This window comes from Malaclemys terrapin, chromosome 2 (genome assembly GCF_027887155.1).
Source record: "Malaclemys terrapin pileata isolate rMalTer1 chromosome 2, rMalTer1.hap1, whole genome shotgun sequence".
Lineage (NCBI taxonomy): Eukaryota > Metazoa > Chordata > Testudines > Emydidae > Malaclemys > Malaclemys terrapin.
The window spans coordinates 8,929,151-8,950,377 of record NC_071506.1 but is presented as its reverse complement, the minus strand read 5'-3'; the positions used below and the strand labels follow the sequence as shown (position 1 = coordinate 8,950,377).

At 48.5% G+C, this 21,227-nt stretch overlaps 1 protein-coding gene across 2 annotated transcripts in view; it reads right to left on the bottom strand.

The window, feature by feature from the left end:
- The window catches only part of PTP4A3 (protein tyrosine phosphatase 4A3), a 168,579-nt gene that overhangs the window by 76,922 nt on the left and 70,430 nt on the right, over positions 1 to 21,227 (bottom strand). The window contains exon 1 of one of the 2 annotated variants that reach the window (XM_054017284.1): positions 2,580 to 2,634. The exons of the other annotated variant lie outside the window; for it this stretch is intronic. The gene's annotated coding sequence lies outside the window, so the exon portion shown is untranslated. Of the gene's footprint in view, positions 1 to 2,579; positions 2,635 to 21,227 lie in introns of those variants that run through there. 2 annotated transcript variants of the gene reach the window in all.

The following is a 21,227-nucleotide window of genomic DNA, read 5'->3' as shown; positions in this document are numbered from 1 at the left end:
GACCCACTGTGCTAGGTGCTGTACAAACAGAGAGTCAGTCCCTGTCCCAAAGAGCGTATCATCTATATAGACAAGACAGGTAGAGGGCGGTAGGGGAGAGAGGAAGTAACTTGCTTAATGTCACCTAGTAGGTCAATGGCAGAGCTGGGAACAAATCCCTGGTCTCCTGACTCTCTCCAGTGCCTACCCACTAGACCATCTTTCCTTCCCTAAGAACTGGGTGGCCAACAGATTACATCCTTTATTTTCTTGGCGTTCAGGAAGGAGCCTGTGAATCTAGAATAGAATTGGTCTATAAACTTGCCCTGAGAGTTCCATGGTTGTGAGGCACGTGCCGGCTTCACAGCACTTGCCTGACTCTTGTTAAACTCTGCACACGGCATGTCGAGCGACGCTGTTCCAAAGGATGGTCTGTTGGCATTAAGGAATACAGGGGAGTTTTAAGTCTCCGACTCCAGAGCAGGACACATCAGCCTTTCCTCCTTGCTACTCACTCCTGGTCCTCTTATGCACCCCAGAGCCCCTTGCACCACTTCCCGTCAGTGGGCAGGACATCCTGTGCGGATCAGCAAACTACTTCTAGGGCGCTAGTGGCACCGGAGCAGAAGCGGAGGCGGAGAAAATCAGCAGGCTTGGAACACAGCATTCAGGGTGCACTAAAGGAGCTCAACTACAAAGCCAACTAAGGGCAACGCACCAGAGAACTGCGCTTTCGAACAGGCCTCGTCCATGCATTTCAAAAACTCCACACCACTGAATTCAAATACTCGCCATTACACAGAAGCACCAAGGGGAAGGAGTTTCTTGGTAGGAAGGAACAGGAGAAATTTCAACCCTCAAAAGGTGCTTAAAAACAGAGAGAGACCAAGGCTCTGATTCAGCAAGGTACCTAAACACTGAGCTATCCCTCCCCCCCAAAGTAATACAAGACACCCTTATTTAACCTGTTTAAAGCTTCATTGAGATAGTATTCCAACCACTCTTACAGTATTCCAGCCACATACCCTAACTGGGTAGTCCATGTGTTCATTTATTTATCGCTTTTCCCCAGAGGATCTTACCAACATTAACCCTCACAACACCCCCAGCGGGGAAGGCAATCATTCATACTCCTCTGGGAGACAGATCAACAGAGTTCGCCGAGAGCCAGCAAGAGAGCGTCCCGGTTCCCAGGCCAAAATGAACGACAGCCCTCACAATGAACAATTAGCTCCAGCCTCCAGTCCTTCTGCAATATCATCTACTAAACCTCAGAGACGCCTCTGCCCAAAGCCACTCTGAGCAGCCGCAGCTGCTAAGCCCATGGCTGGCCATGTGTAATGCCAGACTTCTGGATGTCGAGCAGTAATCCAATCACAGTCACTGCTTGCCTGTCCACCTCCCTTATTGTATCCTGGCTGGATTCCTGGGAACAGTCCAAAAACGAACAAATGCTCAACCTACAAGGCAACTGGGTTGGATTATCCATCTCCTCTAGGGGGAGAGGTAACCCTGCATCTCTTGGTATGAAAGCAGGGCTCTGTTAGTCTGCACACAGCTTCCTTATTAACAAAGGAGGCTGAGAATATTCCCCTCCCCAGATGTTGAGAGCATGACTCTTTAAACAAAAAAAAAAAAACAGAAACCCAGCATCAAGCATGAAATCCATACAAAACAGCCAACCCAAGAAGCTCTCATGACCCTGAGTAATTTAGTTTTATGAAGACTACTCCCAGTACCAACCATCTGAGTTTGCACCAAACGCTATCTGGGAGGCTTAATAAAGGAAACCTTTACACAGACCATGGCATTTCTGGATCTGTATTTAAAATACACTTGTCAGGAAGACACAGATGTCAACTGTCAGGCGAGAACACAACAGAAATGCTCTTTTTATCCTAGAAAGGTTGGTAAAGACAAGGTTGGGCTACTTGACTTCTCAAGACGCAGTCAGAAAAAAAGGTTACCCCAAGGACAGCCAGCATATATGGCTAGCAGCCCCCTTTCCCTGCATTGCTGTACATCTGGATACTTGAGAGAATTAGCTAAAGATTTATTTACTTTTCACAACCACCGCATGCATCACATCAGCCTTTCCCACGTGGCACTAAACTACTCCAGCTTGAAAGAATTAGCCCCGTACGGCAGCGCAAGGAGCCACAAAGCGTTCAATATTTCAGCCTTTAAATGCGAAGAGAGACATGACAGTGAGTGCAAGATAACAATCAGCTGCAGATAACTCACTCGCACTGGAGGCTGTGACTCCTTCTGCGTGCGCATGGGGGGGGAGGGGAGATGGGGGGGCGCAGCAGAATGAGTTACCCCCGGCCTCGCTCAGAGTGAGATCCGGGGTTGACTTTCTGCGATATCCCCCCACCAGCAGCTTGGAGCACTCAAAGGCTGCATCAACGTCAGAGGTTTTCCTGACTTCGATTCCAAGCAAGGCTGATAAATCTTAGGGGGGGTGGGGGGAGAACCCACAGAGAAAGAGGCAGCTCTGAGAAAGCTAATGCACACACTGAGGTAGAAACACCAGCCACGCTCGCTGGCAATGGTTAGTTACCCCTTCGGCCTGCAGCCCAAGCTGCCTCCAGACCCACCGTCAGCCTCCAGACAACAGCGGCAGCCCCTTGCCCCTGTTTCAATGGATTAGAAACCAAACCCAGGGCTCGGGGAAGAAGAGGATGAATCAACGTGCTCCCTGCTGCTGAGCGCTGCGATGTCTGTGTTCAATTAGTGATCTCAAATGCCAGTTCGGTGCAGGAGGGGGGTGGGGAAGAGAGGCCAACTCCACAGGGAATCGTAATATAATCATTTAAGCTGGCTGCCTTGCAAATCACAGAGCTCCAGTTCTGCCCTGGCTCGGCGCCAGAGCCTGAAGCACTGCGAAAAGAGGCCTGACTGGAAAGCTCGCTAGTGTGGCTTGGATTTCAATGTAAGTACCAGCCCCGCAGGAAGCTGATCCAGATCAAACAAGTGGATTACACATCGGGCTTTCAGCAGGAGAAGAGGAAGAGGGAGAATCTGAGATGGTTTCCCATTCCCCTCACCCAATCCCAACGATTCCCCTCGGGAACGTTGGAGGAGGCCCACAGAATCACTCCTTTTTCTCTCCCCTGGTCAGGAAGCGAGCAATTCCCGCAGTTTGCACTGTCAAACCCACAGGGAAGGCAGGTTTGGTAGCTGAGGTGCGGGACTGGCCCTCAGAAATCTGGGCTCAGGTCCCTGCCCAGCCCCAGGCTCCCTGCATCGCTGAAGCACACAAAGGTTAAGCTTCTTTGTTTCTAAACTGGGGATCACGATACTTGCCCACCGCACAGGGCTGCAGGGAAGGCTCATCCCTTCATTAAAGTCTGTAACGTGCTCCAAGATCATCTGAAGGAAGGTGCTATACGAAGCACAGAGGATTATCAGGACTTGGAAAACTGGAGCCATGATCCTTCTTGTAAGACTACGTGCCTATGGCCTGCCACAGTCTACGGACTGATGGGAACCTAATGGCTGAGATGGGTGCTCTCTTGTTCCAGGTGGAACTGGAAGAGGAACAAGCGATGAGGAGCCTGTTTCCTGGCACCGGAAGAAGATGGTGGCTCCAACCAAAGCTGGAGACATCAGCACTTCCTGTTGGCCCTACAACCTGAGCTCACATGACCTATTTCCCATTATCCTCCAGTCAATTCAATGCTTCAACATGGATTGCTGCCATATCTGGAGTGCTGGGATCATTACCAGGCAGTTTAATGCCAGACACTGGAGGGGAGTTCAGAGAGGAGCAACAACACCAAGGAGATTGGAGGGAACGTTTCTATTTTAAGAGCTTTCTCCTGCTTAGCAACTTGAATCTGGTACCTACCAATGGCTGATGCACGAACAAAGAAACCACAATGACAGCAACCTGTGGAGGTGGCAGAAGTGGAGGGATGTTTGCTGGACAGTAAAATGAAAATAGGTAGCAAAATAAACTATTTCATAGTAGGTGTGAATAAGTCGCTGACCTCCAAGGGGAGATTGTTCCCTAGGAAATTTTGCGGCAAAACCAGTCCCGGGCAGAAAAGTTTCAGCGCACACTGGAGTTTTCAGGCTACCAGTGTTCTTTCTCCTCATCCTGCACCCATTCCCCACTCTCCAACGATATAAACCGTGGAAGGGATGTTAAATCTTGTGCTTCAGGGTTAAAGCTAATCTGACTAATAGAGACCAGGAGGAGATCTAATGTAGGGGGCAGATTATCCCACACCTTCTTGCACCTTCCTCTGAAGCACCTGATGCTGACCACTATCAGAGACAGGACACAGGGCTAGGTTGACCTTAGGTCTGAACCAGTCTGGCAATCCCTAGGTTCCCTCCCTGTTACTCTCTTCTTACTGCCACCCTCTCTGCTCCAGAAGATAGCCCCGCACTCTGTGGGCCCCACATAATCAGCTAGTCTCCCGCACCCCAGAGTTTCCGTACTTCCAAAGGGCATCTATGAAAGAAAACAAATTTGTCTCCTCCTCTCTACCCCACCCCAATAAAACCCAAATAAGGAGGCCAATTACCTGGTGAGTGCGAGAATATGCTTTGTGATTCCTCCCACCTTGCATTAAGCTGGTCGCCCAATTAATCCGTGCACCATGTTGTCTAGCTAATGTTGTCTCTGCTTCTCTATTGCAAGATAGTCTTCTTTGTTACTTGCCTGTACAACACCTAGCACAATGAGTCCCCAAATCCTTGATTTGGGCTCCTAGACGCTACCATGATAACCACCACCCACTTCTTGTTTTCTCCCCATTCACAGATTTGAAGGGCAAAAGGAACCACTGTGATCATCCACTCGGACCTTCTGCATAATCTAGACCACAGACTTCACCCAGTGGTCCCTGAGCCCAGCCTAGCAGCCTGTGGCTGAATTCGAGCAACTCTTTTAGAAAGCTGGTCAGTGATGGGAAGTCACCACAATCCCTGGAAATGGCTCCTATTCCCATAGTTCCTGCTACAATGGTTAATTACCCTCCCTGTTAATTGGCATCTTATTTCCATTCTGAATTTTGCTGACTTCAGCTTCCAGCTACTGGCTCCTGTTATAGCTTTGTCAGCTGGAGCCTGCTAGTATCCTAACTTCTCACCGTGTCGGTAATTAGACTCCGTAGGAAACCCTGTACGAAGACACGGTCCCTGCCCTGAGGGAATTACAGGTCCATAGCACCCACATGGCCCAAATCAACCAACAGGCCTCAACCCTGACCAGTGGGTACAAGCAGCTGTGTTTAGGCTCATTGAAATTCCTTGGCCTTTCTGCCAAGACGACCAACCAATCTAGCCAGTTGCAGTAGTAACTGTGGACATTTGTTCCCTAGGAACTGGACTGAGACCATCCTACCATTTTATGGGTCCATCAGCAGGACAACGTCAGCCCTTGCTGGAATCTGAACCTTCAGCCTCAAGATAAAAGGGTTGTGTTCTATTCATGCCCTGCCCACCTTCTAATAAGGGGTTCCCACAAAAATATCCCAATTAGACTGCGGACAGGCTCATGCCCTCCCAGGGTGAGGATGCTGCAGAGAAAGGAATCCCCCCTCGCCCCTCCCTCCCAAAAAAGTAACAAACAAAAATTCCCCTCATACCAGTTCCAGAGGCAAAATAAATAAAACCCACTCTTCAGAAGTATTTTTATGAGCCCCAGAGACATGTCATCTCTGACAGGGCTTAACAGAAGCAGAGAAGAACTGGTGAGCTCCAGCGATAGGGGAACCATTCCAGTTTAGTGGCAGAATTTCGACAAGGAGCTCACATGACACCCTACCCCTTCTGGCACCGTATCCCTGTCTACAGCCTATTGTAACTTCCCTCAGTCATCAAGTCCCTCGCTCCCATCTGGTATTCTTGTCAATCTTTCCATACCTTGTAGGCAAGGGTCTCCCAGTGCCCCCAGGACACAGTATCTCACGGTGGTCCAGTCTATGCCAGGCATGAGTTTTGCTCTGGAGGCTTCACATGCCACAGCTGCAAATGGGCCTGTGGGTTTTTGTAATGCCCTTAATAATGGAGGCAACAACAGCTTTTTACGCCTCTGCTGAAGCCTTTGTCTCTTACTCATCACAGACACCAAGCAGCTTTTTGAACCACCCAAAAGCTCCTTAGGATGTTGCTTTACACAAAATTCCAGCTTGCTAGCCGACTGTTTCCTCTGTGGAGACCGGGGGGTGGGGCGGGGGGTGTATTTAAAAGAGAAGGGAAAGAGGAATGGCAGAGTGTGGGTTGAGTGGTTTCAGCATCAGATTAGGAATCAACTCCTGAGGTATAGCCACATCTTCTGCCTCAGTTTCCCTATCTATAAAATGGGGATAACACTGTGTAAGACCTCATTAGCTGAGGTCTGTACAACACTATGAATGTGGAAAGCATCCTGTAAGTGCTAATGGTCACTGTACTACTCCGTCAAATAGGCTACTTTTCACGGCGGAAAATTCAAATGGTTCACCAGCCACAATTAACCCATCTTTTCCAGCACTGCCGGTTTACTCCCTGGCTCTGCTCATTGGACTATGGGTTACGTCTACACTTAAACCGCTACAGTGGTTCACTCACTATAGCAACAGGAGGGGCTCTCCCATCCCAATAGTTAATCCACCTCCCTGAGAAGCAGTATCTAAGTCGACGGAAGAATGCTTCCATCGACCTTGGGCTGTCTAAACCAGGGGCGAGGTCGGCTTAACTATGTCACTCAGGGGAGTGGATTTTTCACACCCCTCAAGGACGTAGCTGGGTCAACCCAACGTTTTAGTGTAGGCCTGGCCTGAGAGCAATAACTATTCTCATTGCCACCAACCTTCAGAAACATACACAGGTATGGTCTTTACCCATCACTGAAAGTCAACCTCCTCTGAGAGGGAACATAGCAGCAGTTTAAACTGTTCACGGGAGCTCTTAACTCTTTAGTGCAAGATATGAAGAATCCTATATGTAGGTAATCTAAGATATCCCCCTCTGGGGTACAAACAGTATATTGGTGAATTTAGCAGGGGAAAAAAACAACACTCTTAAAGAACTTTATGGTTAGTGCTGGCCAGGAAGTCAAAAAACTTGACCAATCCCTCCCCCCAGGAAATCTCTCTCCAGTTTTCCTATCCGTGCTAGCTCGGCTGTTTAAGACAACGCACGGTTTACCACACTAGGGTTAGCTCAGTGGTTTGAGCATTGGCCTGCTAAACCCAGGGTTATGAGTTCAATCCTTGAGGGGGCCATTTAGGGATCTGGGACAAAAATCTGTCTGGGGATTGGTCCTGCTTTGAGCAGGGGGTTGGACTAGATGACCTCCTGAGGTCCCTTCCAACCCTGATATTCTATGATAACAGCTAATGTATTCCACATAGTACAAGACTATCAGCTACAGTTGAGCAATACATCACAGAATAACTCAAAAGACTCTACAAGCATGGCTCTTCCCGTGGTGGAAAAATGCCAGGACCTCTTTAAATGAACATGGATGGTCAAGAGCAAAATTACGGCATCTCATGCAGAAGCTGAAACGATGGTGTCAAAGATAAAGCACCTTCTCCTCACAAGCCAGGCATGGGCCGTATCTTGCATGGAGGGGGGCCTCTGGGGGTCTGGAGGGCAGAAAGACATCGAGCCAGCAAGCATTCTGTTCCACAAGCCCTGCTGCGCCCTGAATGATTAAGCACAACTTGCTCACTGGGCTTCCCAGCGAGTCCAGCCCCTCCGTCCCAATCATTTACATGTAAATTCTTTGGGTCAGGGATTGCGTCTATCTGGGTTCTTAGGCGGCCCCTGCCTCCACGGTACTGAACATCTTCACTTTGCGTCCTGCAGACTTTACGCTTGGGGCTGCACGTTTACAACAGAAAAGAACATCATGATCGTTTTATCATGGTGTCAGCAAATTCCCTTCTGGGGATACAAGAGGAATACAGATGCAAAGATACAAGAGATAATGCTTTATCCCTGCCGCCATCCCTCCCCCGCACCACACACACACCCCTTGACTCAGATTGAACAGAAATAATTACACCACCAATATCTACAGACTGGAATTCAGGGTATTATTTCAACCCTTTGATGCCAGTCTCTCTATACACAACATGATTAGCTTGATACATGCTTGTCTCTAATCCATGCAAACTTTTCTGGCCTATCTTGTTCAGCTCTCCTGCTATCTGGATTTCAGACCGCCACACTCAGCCATCCCTGCATTTTCACAGCATCTATCATCTCCTGTCTGACTCAGTCCTGAAAGAGCCACAGTACCCTTTCCATGGTTGCTGCAACCATACATTTTGTCCAGCAGTGGAAGGCTCATCGCTGTGAAACATAAAAACAAGTCCTCAGCCTAGGACTCTGTCCTCTGGACACTGCCAGACAGAGCTGGAGCGATAATGCACCAGAGAGCATTATTTACAGTGGTGACAGCAAGAGCCGACGGTGCCAGGGAAATAACTTTTTTCAATGCATCGCGTACTCTGGATTGGCATCATTTTGTAACCAGCCTTATTACAGGATCTGTTCAGTCTTGATAGGCTCCAAAATGCAAATTAGAATTTTATTACCAAATTGAGTTGACTCAGGAGAACACCATTCTGCCAGCAGTACTTTGCATGACTTGTAATCTAGTCTCCACAAATGCGCAGCGTGCAAAAGAGGCCTGCAGGTAGCACATGGAGCAGACTTCTGTTACATCTGCTACCCACCCCCCTCCCCCGACCACCTTCTGGCTTGAGGTGTACGAAACAATCAGGTGGCTCGTAAAGCTCTCCCTCAATTTCAGAGCGCTGTACAAACGCCAACTCTCATTACTCAGCCGTTCTTATTTACCAGTACTTGACCTCTTGTGTGTTTATCAATTTTGTTTCTTACATATCAGGCCAGAAGGTGGTCTGCAAAGGAAGTCAAGGCTCCACTGTGCTAGGTGACGTACAAACACATGGTAAGAGATCGGTCCTGCCCCAAAAAGACTTACGATCTAAGGGGATGTCTGCAGCTGTAATTTTCAGCTTAGGTAGATGTAGGCGTGCAAGCTTTGAATGACCTAGTGCGCTAAAACAGCAGCATGGTGGCAGCAACACAGATGACATGACGGCTACCTGCCCCAAATATGTATCAAAGGTCTCTGACATGACTGTATTGGGGGCGGCTAACCTCTCCTATCGCCCATGCCACCATGGCTACACTGCTATTGTTAGTGCACTTGCTTAATCAAAGCTAGCACATGTACACCTACCTGAGAATGAAATCATACTTTCAGCTTCAGCATAGACACACCCTCACCAGACATGGAAAGACACAAGATGGGAGGAGAAAGACACATGGAGGTGATGTGACTTGCCCAAGGTCACAGCACATCAGTGGCAGGACCAGGAACGGAACCTACATCTCTTGGCTTCTGGTCCTGTGCACTCTAGCCGCTAGACCATATTAACCTACTGATCAGCCTGCTATATATGCCCATAAAGACTGTAACGTAAAGCACAGTTTCCCCTCCTCAACCAGCCACGTCTGGTGTGGTGAGACCCAATCTGGAACACAAAGTTCTGGGCATCTTGCCGTCATAAAGAAAGGATAAATTGGCAAGGACAACAACAACAAAGATCAAGAGGCTGAGGACTTGGTTTAAGAGGAAGAGTTGAAAGAGTTAACTGTTTATAGCTTGGTTAAAGGGGTCCTGCCAGCTGCCTACATAGAATCATAGAAGATTAGGGTTGGAAGAGACCTCAGGAGGTCATCTAGTCCAACCCCCTGCTCAAAGCAGGACCAACACCAACAAAATCATCCCAGCCAGGGCTTTGTCAAGCCGGACATAGAGTCGGCATAGAGTGTCTTCACCAGACACGCTACAGCGGCGCGGCTGAGCCGACGTAGTGTTTCTAGCGTAGACTTGCCCACAGGCTCTCTTGAGCAGCCTATCCAAGCCAACTAGACGTGGGGCTGGCATAACGCAGAAGTCGTCAAAAATGAAGCCTGCCTCACCTGAAGGATGGGTCACGTGGATGAGTCTGTGAAAGGACAATAATGGAGCAGGGAGGGGAGGGCAGGGCAGACAAATCAGAAAAAAAGACTTATCCCTCGTGAAACACAGCAGAAATCCCAGTCAACCTTTTCACTGTACACAGGGATTTCCGTGTTGACAGAAGGGAATGCTGGAACTCAGCAACCCAGAACAGGGTCTTGTGCTGGAAAGAGGTGAAACGCCTGCCTTATTCCATATCTATCTCTTGAGAAATGGAAACAGTTTCTCTATTGAGAGAGTAAAAGAGAGCATGTGGAGGGAAGAGATTTGGAGACAGTATTATTCACAAGGCCAGTCTCCGCTTCTGCCAGCCAATCCGCGTATCCCAGCTACCGGCACAACAAAACGGGAACAGCTTTGGCTCCCTCCCATACCGCTGGCAACATGCAGGTTTTCTGGTTTCTATCTGGGTTGTGAATCAGAAGCTGAAAGTAGGTTACTGTCCCAGCAGCCGCCACCGCCGCTGCAAATGAGTGTTTTAAACACAATCAGCGCATCAGCAGGCTGGAACTCAGCAGTCCCAACTGCTGAGACTGGCTTTCAACATTGCTACGGACGTTACTGGGAAATTGTTCAATGCTCCTGAAGAGGATTTTTCTCAGCCATGGGCGGATAGGATAATCTCTAAGAACATAAGAGCTGTCATACTGGGTTAGACCAATGGTCCATCTAGCCCAGTATCCTGTCTTCTGACAATGGCCAATGCCAGATGCTTCAGAGGGAATGAACCGAACAGGGCAATTATCGAATGACCCATCCCCTGTCATCCAGTCCCAGCTTCTGCCAGTCAGAGGTTTAGGGACACCCAGATCATGGGGTTGCATCCCTGCCCATCTTGGCTAAGAGCCATGGATGCACCTATCCTCCATGAAATGATCTAATTCTTTTTTGAACCCAGTTATACTTTTGGCCTTCACAACATCCCCTAGCAACGAATTCCACAGGTGGACTGCGTTGTGTGAAGAAGTACTTCCTTTAATTTCTTTTAAACCTGCTGCCTCTTAATTTCACTGGGTGACCCCTGGTTTGTGTTATATGAAGGGATAAATAACACTTCCTTATTCAGTTTCTCCACACCATTCATGATCACCATCCCCTCTTTAGTCATCTCTTTTCCAAGATGTACAATCCCAGTCTTTTTTAATCTCTCCTCATATAGAAACTGTTCTGTACCCCTAATCATTTTTGTTGACCTTCTCTGTAATTTTTTCAATTCTAATATATATTTTTTGAAATGGGGTGACCAGAACTGCACATAGCGATCAAGGTGTGGGTGTACCAGGGATTTATATAGTTGCATGATGATATTTTCTATCTTTTATTATCTATCCCTTTCCTAATGGTTCTTATCATTCTGTTAGCCTTTTTTGACTGCTGCTCAAGACTCAGCGGATGTTTTCAGAGAACTATCCGGGAGGACTCCAAGATCACTTTTTGAGTTGTAATAGCTACAGTAGAACCTCAAAGTTAAGAACATCTCAGGTATGGAGGTTGTTTGTAACTCTGAAATGTTTGTCACTCTGAACACAATGTTATGCTTGTTCTTTCAAAAGTTTACAACTGAACATTGATTAATACCGCTTTGAAACTTTATTATGCAGAAGAAAAATGCTGCTTTTAACCATCTTAATTTAAATGAAACAAGCACAGAAACAGTTTCCTTACTTTGTTAAATTGTTTTTTCGTCTCTGCTGCTACCTGATTGTGTACTTCCGGTTCCAAATGAAGTGTGTGGTTGACTGGTCAGTTTGTAACTCCGGTGTTCGTAACGAAGGTTCTACTGTAATTTAGACCCCATCATTGTATATGTATAGTTGGGATTATGTTTTCCAACGTGCATTACTTTGCATTTATCAACATTGAATTCATCTGCCATTTTGTTGCCCAGTCACCCAGTGTTGTGAGATCCCTTTGTAACTCTTCACTGTCTGCTTTGGACTTACCGTATATACTCGTTCACAAGTCGAATATTTTGGTAAAAAAGTGATGCATCAAAGAGCGGGGGTCAGCTTATAAACGGGGTCTACACCAAAATTTGATGATTTTAAACTCTATGGAATCATTGAATTGAATATCTAATACATTGTCGTTTTGTTTACCTGGAGTGTCTGCAGTCATGGAGCCCCTCAGCTCCCTGTGGCCATGGTTCACCGTTCCCAGACAATGGGAGCTGCGGGATCAAAGGACAGCAAGCTCTCAGCCTTGGCTAGCAGGCCGCTAGGTTCAGCGCTCAGCCCCCCCAAACAGACCACACTACCAACTTCAATCAAGCAGGCACATGGCAAGCAAGTAAGCGCACAACAAACTAACAGAGAAATAGAGCAAACAAGTGCGATGTCAACAGGGCCCAGTGCAGCAAAGAGTGAGTTGCGATTCCCTAGCACATGAACAGAAACAGAAGTTGACTTCCAAGAGGAGGCAAACGGAGGAGGAATCCAACTCCCACTCCACCTGCTACGGCAGACAGAGATCCATACTCCTGTAGTTACCTTTGGGACAGGACTCACTTGCCATTATAAGCTCAATAGTCACATATATGCCCTCCCACTTGGGAAAAGAAAATAAAGACTCCTTTCTGCATAGAATTATGTGCGTCTTCCTGACGGAGGAGACTTTAGGGGGAAATATTGAGGCTAATCAGACAGGGGACAATGGCAGAGGGAAATGAAGCAGCAAATGAGAGAGGAAAAAAGCAACTCTCCCCTAGCTGCTCCTGTGGAAGATGGAACGGGTTGGACCTCATGTGGGCCTTTGTTTTGCAATAACTGTTTTAAGATTGTCGGATGCTAGGAGAATGAAAACAGCAAACAACAAGATTAGATAGCTATTCACCTTGCAGGTTGATGAACACAAGGAAATTCAAACAAGAATATTGCCTAACCCCTTCCCGAGATGGTTTAACCACTTCAGACAGGGAAGGAACAGGGAGACAAAGGTAGGGACTGCTGGCTGGAACAACTCAAAACCTATCTGATTACTGCCAAGAAAAGGAGCTACTCATTCATTTTGCATTGGCAGCATCGGTGTGGGGGGAGAGCTGCCAACTTCAGATGTTGCAATACTGCTTTAGAGGCAGGCGTCAGGACAAATCTGGCCCAAGATGCAGGTTTTGCAATAAGGTTCTACATCAGCTAAAACTATTAGAAATGCTTTTCATAAAAAACCTGTTTCCATTACAGATATTCCCTTGCAACGTTTGCAACCCTCTAGAGTATCTGCAATGTGGCAATGACCAACAGTGACATAGACTAGTCCATGGTCATTGCTCAAGCTGAGAGAAATTCAAGAGTAAACCAGATACATAAATAATGAGACGTCAGACTGACTACTTTCACTTTAATTGCCGATAGCGTTTCTGGTAACTGTGATTTTTAAAAAAAAACCTGACAGTGTCCCTCAATTATAATATGAAATAGAAACATTCATATGGTTGATGAATCCATTTAAGATTCATTGCTGTCATGGCAACCAACTATTACTAAAAACCTGAAATTGAAGCTGAAATGATCCAGTGAAAAACAGAGTTAAAGCTGGAGTTCTGTACTGCAAGCTACAGGACACTGTAGTTCAGAAATAATGGAAATCGGAAAACTTCTGAGAGACAAGACCTTCAGAAATAATTAACCTTAACTCTGCCTTCCCATATGCTTGACTAATCTCAATTTATACCCTCAGAACACCCTCATACTCCAATACAGCCCCTTTTCTACATTTCCAGTATAAGTAATATAGCAATACTACAGGTACACAAGGCATGTGTGTGGCCTATTATCCATTACCCTCTCTCTCCAACAGTAGCCAGTTCTCGATGCCTCAGAGGAAGGTACAAGAAACCGCATAATTGTCCATTAGGGGACCGTTATCCCACACTACTACATAACTATATAGGGTCACCCGCAGCCCTTTTCACATGGTATGCCCTCCCCTCCCCATCAGCCTGACCCCCCTGGTTCATGAGATCCTATACCTCCTCGCAGGAATCTCAACCCAGGGAGTCAGCCTCCTTTCCCCTCACAGGAGTCCCTCCTTCTCCCACCCTAGCCCCCATCCTCCTGGCGAGCCACGGGTCACCCGGCTTTCCTGTGCCAAGAGGAACAGGAGTCTCAGCCACCACGTGGGTACGTCGAGGACCTAGTACACGGAGCAGGACCCAGGTGCCAGGCCGGCAGCCGGAGGCCATATGACCGGCACGCTATAGTAGAAGCAGCTGCCAATATTCGTGCATGCAGCAACAGTTGTCAGTTGCAATGGGCCTGAGTTTTTTCCCCCACTTGTAAGTTAGAGGTAAAAAAACGCAACACAGGAGAAAAACCAGCCAGGTGAGAGCCCTAGCACCCCTGCCTGTGGCACCCTCCTCTACAGGCCATCTATGAAATATAGATCAAACACCATTCCTTCCCCATCCCACTTTTCTATTCTAGGAGAGAAATCACCCCAGTGTTACATTTCCCGCCTACGTACAGCTCTTCCCACCAGTTTACTCACAACTGACACTGGTCTCTCTGTAAACAGATTTTAAAAGAACCCTGAAAATCATCGGTTGCTATTGTGAGGAGGCAGCACAACTCATCGGGAATAAATTGCCTAGGGAGGTTGTGGAATCTCCATCTCTGGAGATATTTCAGAGTAGGTTAGATAAATGTCTATCAGGGATGGTCTAGACAGTATTTGGTCCTGCCATGCGGGCAGGGGACTGGACTCGATGACCTCTCGAGGTCCCTTCCAGTCCTAGAATCTATGAATTACCAGGTTAGTTGACAGGTCTGGCCCTGTCTCCTCAACTGCCCGGAAATGGCGATCCTGCATGAGACACGCCTGCTTCCTGCAGCTGCCTGTCAGTTCGGTAACTGGAAGCCAGGAACTCCCGAGTTCTAATCCTGCCTTCGATGCCGACTCTCCATCTGTGACGGGGCACGTCAGCTAGCCACACTACCCCCGTTCTGTCAGCTGTAGAACGTGGTAACGCCCTACCCTCGCAGGGGTTAGAAGGAGTCGGGACAATAAGCACAACACGTAAATTGCTGAGATTTTTTACTTCACACCAGGACAAAAGCAGGCCGAGGGTATCCTCGTTTGAACAAAGCCGCTGAGTTAGCAGCAAACAGGGTAAGTCACAAAAAGTTGACAAGTAAAAGGTCTTTGTTCTGTTTGCGTGAGCTTCCTTTCTGTCCCAGCTACTCACCTGTCCCCCATTACTGGAGTCTCCGAGCACCGCAACCTGTAATGCACTGATCCTCCCAATGCTTTGTGCGGTAGGGCACTGCTGTTACCCCCTCACACAGGTGGGAACTGAGGCACAGCTGAAGGGAAGCTGCTCGCCCGAGGTCACACAGCAGGTTCAGTGGCAGAAAAGAGAACTGCTCCTAGATCTCCCAAGTCCCAGGCTAGCACCTATAAAGGGGTCAACTCACAGCAGGTGCGCCTTCTTGGGGCTGGGAATTCACTCATCTGAAACCCCTTCTCTCAGTTGCTTGTGCTGTGGCCCCTTGCTCTCCAGGACTTGGGGTGCTCCTTCTTCTTGTCTCAGCCCCATGATGCCAGGAGGTTCTGTGTGAGGTGCCATCTTTTACTTTAGGCAAATACCACCAACGGTCACTCGTGTTCATTAAAGGTGCCCCGGGACTTTTCACAGGAGCATTAACCCGGATGCCTTGGCTAAGACTGGGTAGTTGTATTCAGTCCATCTAAACCCGCCATGGATACAATATTATTGACTTCCTGTCCTAAACTGCTACACAGCATTTCTGCGAGCGGTTCAACTGCTCCCCCAAGAAGTGGCTGCATTGTGACAGCAGGGGAGAAAAGCAAGACCCACCAGTATGTTGTTTGGGATTCTTCAGGAGGACAGTGCCACCTGAATCTAAATCATCAACAGCCAGGCCTGAAGATGCAACGTAGTGGCATGTCCCCTACCCAGGATCACACTGCAGAGAAGCTGTGGTATCACTTCAGCACTGTTCGGACACCATAGGACCTGCTTTGGAAAGAAAAGCCAAGAGTCGCCTATAGTAAGGTGATCTCTACCCTTAATCTTTGCTACTTGAAGTCTCCAGCCCATGAAAATCGTTTCCGAGAGGAATCGCTGTTCGGGAGACTGTCTCCTTCCCTTCCCACCATCATTCCTCTGTTGTTCCCAAGCCAGGCAGCAGGCCACGCCTGCACAGAATGCACCTCTACACTAGGGGGCGGGAATCTATCTAAGATACGCAACTTCGGCTACGAGAATAGCGTAGCTGAAGTCAACGTATCTTAGATCGACTTACCTCGCGTCCTCATGGCGCGAGATCGACGGCCACGGCTCCCCTGTTGACTCTGCTTCCGCCTCTCGCCCTGGTGGAGTTCCGGAGTCGACGGGGAGCGCGTTCGGAGATCTCGATGAGACGCGATAAATCGATCCCCGAGAGATCGATTACTACCCGCCGATCCGGTGGGTAGTGAAGACATACCCTCAGAAACCACTAGTCTGCTGGCTCAGGCTGGGCTGCACAGGAGCATACTTGAAGAGATCTCTGGGCATTTCCAAACCATGCTCCTAGACTGAGCTTCAAAAAGGGGGAGGGGGGAGACCCCGCAAGATCGGTCCAAGAACAGCAGGTCTGCAGGCACAGTCACAGAGGAGCTTGCAGGACAGAACCTTTCAGACCGTGGAAGAACAGGCAGATGTTGCAAGCCTGGTCCATGCAGGGGAGGGAGACATTGTCCAAACTGGGGCTTGGGCCATCGCTGTAGCTGCATCTGCATCAGGGATTTGCACCAGTGATAAATCCCAGTGAGTCCTCCCCCCTTCAACAACAATTCTGACTCTTGCTGTCAGCTTGTAGCACGACTGTCATACAGCTGAGCCCGTAAGACAGGCAGACCAGTCAGGGGAAGATTATTCACGGGAGTATGATGGAAAAGGGCTGAAATGAAGCCTAGCACCAGAGTAGTTTCTTCTTGGGGCCCGGAATAAAGTGGGCTCCCCAAATCCCTTACCTTTTCCTTTGCTAGCCCATTTCCCCGAGAGCCATTTTAACTCTGTCTGCCGTACCCCCACCCCACCAAGACACATAGTAAGCATTTGCTTCCAGGGTGCACGCAGACAACCTATCACTTCCCCAAGCCTTTATTAAAAGTCTTGTGACAGAAAACACTAACAATAAGCGTCCCATCCCCCATCCCACCCCAGCGGGCCAGGCCAGCTCTACAGATTTCATGGTACAGTTCCACTGCTCACCCCTTTCGAGAGGCCCAGTCCTGGGATTCTATACCCACGCCAGGGACTTCAATCGGATTTCTGGTAAGCAGAGCGAGACCAGCTCAGATCCCTATGCGCATCATGCGGTGAGTACAACCATGTTCCGTACAGTTACCCTGATTTGCATGAATAGGTGTTTACTGTCTGAGAAGCATGCCTGCAAAGCCATGCTCTGAACATGCTCATGGGATGCTCGTTAGCAGAATGGCTCAGGTGTTTAAACAATCACAGTTAGCAGGATTCTGCATCTTCCATATGCCAGCACGTGGCCTGGTAATCGGTGGTTTCTATTACAAGCACACGCTTCTAAGAGGCACCTGTTGCAGAAAGTCCTCTGGGCACTTGAACAGAAATAACTGGAAGCAACTGCATTTTTTGTATCATGGCTGGAAAAGAAATTCGGAACAACTTAAGAGATGACTGCTGGGTTACCCTGGTTTAAGCATCTAATGTGCATTAAGCTAAGATTTCTTAGTGTGTTACATCAGGCTAATGCTAAATGAAAGCACAAGTAAACGTAAAACAGAAGTGAAAGTGTATAGAATGCCATTAGCCATCCCCTCACAGAGCAGAAGTTATCGGTGTATCACATCCAACAGTCCTCTGCCTATGGACTGTTCACTGATTACTGCAACCAGCTGAGGAACACAATTGTCTCATATGACTATGATAGTGTAGAGGAATGGACTGGGGAGAAACCAAAACGTTTACATTTATGCAACATCTTTCATCCAGAGATCCCAAAGAACCTTACAGACAAACTGGATCCCTAACCCACAAAGGACATGCAATCACTTCTGGGGTGGCACACACAAGCTCTCTAACAGTACACAGAAACACTACTGAACAGCTTAAGGCAGGAAGGGAAAAATACAACGTCCAACAGAAACTGTACATCCTGTTAATCCCCCACCCACCACATACACATTACCAGCTTTACAGATAGCATAGATAGTTACCAGCATTCAAAGCAAATCAAAGTTAGTGAACTAGTTTTCATGCTAAAATGGTTCAAAAATGAAAAACTAAGTTTCAGAACATACCACACTGGAGAAGAGAGTGAGATTTATCCCAATATTTACCCAGAAAGCTGCAAAGGTTTTTTTTTTTAAACAGATTTTCACCAGTTATTACATTTTTGCAATAAACAGTGATTAAAATTTCCTGGGATTTTTAAAACAAACAAACAAACAAACAAACAAACAAAACCAAAAAGAAGGGGCCTTTCCAATCACAAATTATTTTTTAAAACTAAAAACAGGGTGTTGAATTACTGACACTCAAAAGGTGCTTCTGTAAGAAAACCCACATATGGAAATGTATTTCCCTTGGGTCACAAGCAGTTCTGAAATGGAGAACTTTTTAAAAAGAGCTGCTGGTTCCCCCAAAGAATACCTAGAAACGTTCCCAGTTTAGCACAGTTCTGCTTCGACTTTTCTTCCTTAAGGTTATTTGCATGAAAACCACGTCTTTGGTGAAATGCAAATATTTTACACAAATGATGGTGTTTTACATACTAAATTCCCCTGGAACATGCAAGAGAGGGGGAGGAAGTATTCTTTACATTTCAGACCCTGCAAGTCATACAATCAAGGTCCAAATGGCTATAATTCCCCCAAAATGCAGCATTCTGAAACATCACAGGGCCAGGAACTGCAGGATTTAGAATACTACATGGTTTCTTGTTTTTACTGCATCCCCTTTGGGCTACAGCATAAAAAGTTCATTTTGAAGTCTCGAAGTCACACAATACACTTAAACCCCCCTCTAGTCTGAGCCACTGTGGGATGGGTCCAAAGAATCCCTGGAGCCTGCGTGGAATCCAGTGGAATTCCTGGTAGCTGGGACACCACAGAATCAGGCATTTTGCTACACCAGAGTAATCTGGTTCCTGCTGGTGACTTTGCTCATCTCAAATGGATTGTGCGCCGCATGCCCCTCACTTCCTTACCGCTGAGGGGCTCATCGGGCTTGGGGACACATACTTTACGTTAACTTGTCCGATGGCAACCTGGATCTTGCCCACGGCTGTCCCAAAAAACAGGAGTGTCCCTTTTTCTTGGTGCCACGCTGGAGTTAGCTAGTATGTTAAGCTGTGTTGGATGCAGGCTGTACGTGCCTCTTCCTTTGGGGACAAGCTACTCTGACCTGATGTCCTCCTCAGAGCATCAAATAACCTACGTATCTGACCAAAAGAAAATTTGGCTTCCCAGCGTAGCATGCCATGGCCTGCGCTCTAGGGACAGGGCATACTGACAGGAAGTAGCCAGGTGCACCCTGCTGGAAGGGTCCATCCAAGCTGGAGGTTCGTTTTCAGTTCATTCAATGTGAAGGAATCCATTACACGGTCTGAGACACCAAGCCGCTCAGCAACACATCCCTGAGGGACGCAACACGTCCCATCCAAGCCACCATTGCCAAAATCATCTCCAACGTCACCCGCCTCCTCAACCACATCCCTCCCTTCTCACTCACCTCGCTGGCTCCCAGCTGTACTGTAGAACAAGCTCAAGCGTCTTCTCTTTGCTTTCCAGGCCCAACACACCTCTGCCCTGCCCTCTCCTCCCTCGCCCTTTCTACCCCAGTGACACCAGCCTTTATACCCTCTATGTCTGTCCCTTACAGCACGGCTCTCTCTGCTGCCTCTTATGCTCTGAACGCCCTTCTGTTTGCCAAGCTCCCTCCACCCCCGTCCCCCTCAGATCACTCCTAAAAACTTAGTGGTGGATGTTTACAATTTATAGATGTGGCCCCAAATCAGCTTACTGGACCATTTCATTTCTGTCACCTCCCCTCCCCAACTCCCTTTTCATAGATTCAAAGGACAGAAGCAATCACTGGGACCATCTCGTCCAGTGGTCACCAACTGGCAGATCGCGATCGACTGGTCAATCCAGGAGCCTCTGCCAATCGATCGCAATCTCCGGCTGCTAAAAGTCCAGTGGCACAGCAAGGCTAAGGCAGGCTCCCTGCCTGATCTGGCCCCACGCTGCTCCCAGAAGTGGCTGGCATGTCTCTGCAGCCCGGGGAGGAGGAAGCGGGTCTCAGTGTGCTGCCCGTGTCTGCGAGCACCGCCCCCGCAGCTCCCATTGGCCGCAGTTCCCGGTGAATGGGAGCTGCGGAGTCAGCACTAGGGGGCAGGGACAGTGGCAGCACATGGAGTTGCCTGACTCCACCCCCCCACCCAGGGACCGCAGAGACATGCCAGCCACTTCCAGGAGCAGCGTGGGGCCAGGGCATGCAGGGAACCTGCCTTAGCCCCGCCGCACCGCCAACTGGGAACCACCTGTGGTAAGCTTCTCCTGGCCAAAGCCTGCACTTCGCACCCTCTCCTGCACCCCAACCCTCTGCCCCAGCCCAGAGGCCCCTCCTGCACCCAAACTCCCTCCCAGACCCTGTACCCCCTCCCGCATCCCAACCACCTGCCCCACACCCTGCACCCAAACTCCCTCCCAGAGCTTGCACTCCTCACCCCCATCCTGCACCCCAACCCCCTGCCCCAGGTTCAGCCCAGAGCCCGCTCCCACACTCCGAACCCCTCAGCCCCAGCCCAGAGCCTGTACCCCCTCCCGAACCCCAACCCCCTGCCCCAGCCTGGTTAAAGTGAGTGAGGGCGGGGAAGAGCGAGTGACAGAGGGAGGGGGGAATGGAGTAAGCGGGGCAGGGCCTCGGGGAAGGGGTGGGGCAAATCCTGGGTTGATCTTAAATTCAAAAAGTGATCGTGTGTGTAAGAAGGCTGGAGACCACTGATCTAGTCTGACCTTCTGCAAAACATGGTGTGTCCTCATGTGCCTATCACATTCATAGTTCAGCACTTATGCTCTACAGGGCCGTGGTGGGCTGGGTGTATGGTTAAACATCTAGAACATTAGTAGGCACTAGAAATTAGATTTTATTTAAATAGCTCAATTTTAGGTCACAGTTTGGCAGGCAGCCAAATCTGAGATCCAGATTGTCCTTGAACCAGTCAGCTCACAATATTGTTACCGCGCCGGCACTGAAGCGTCT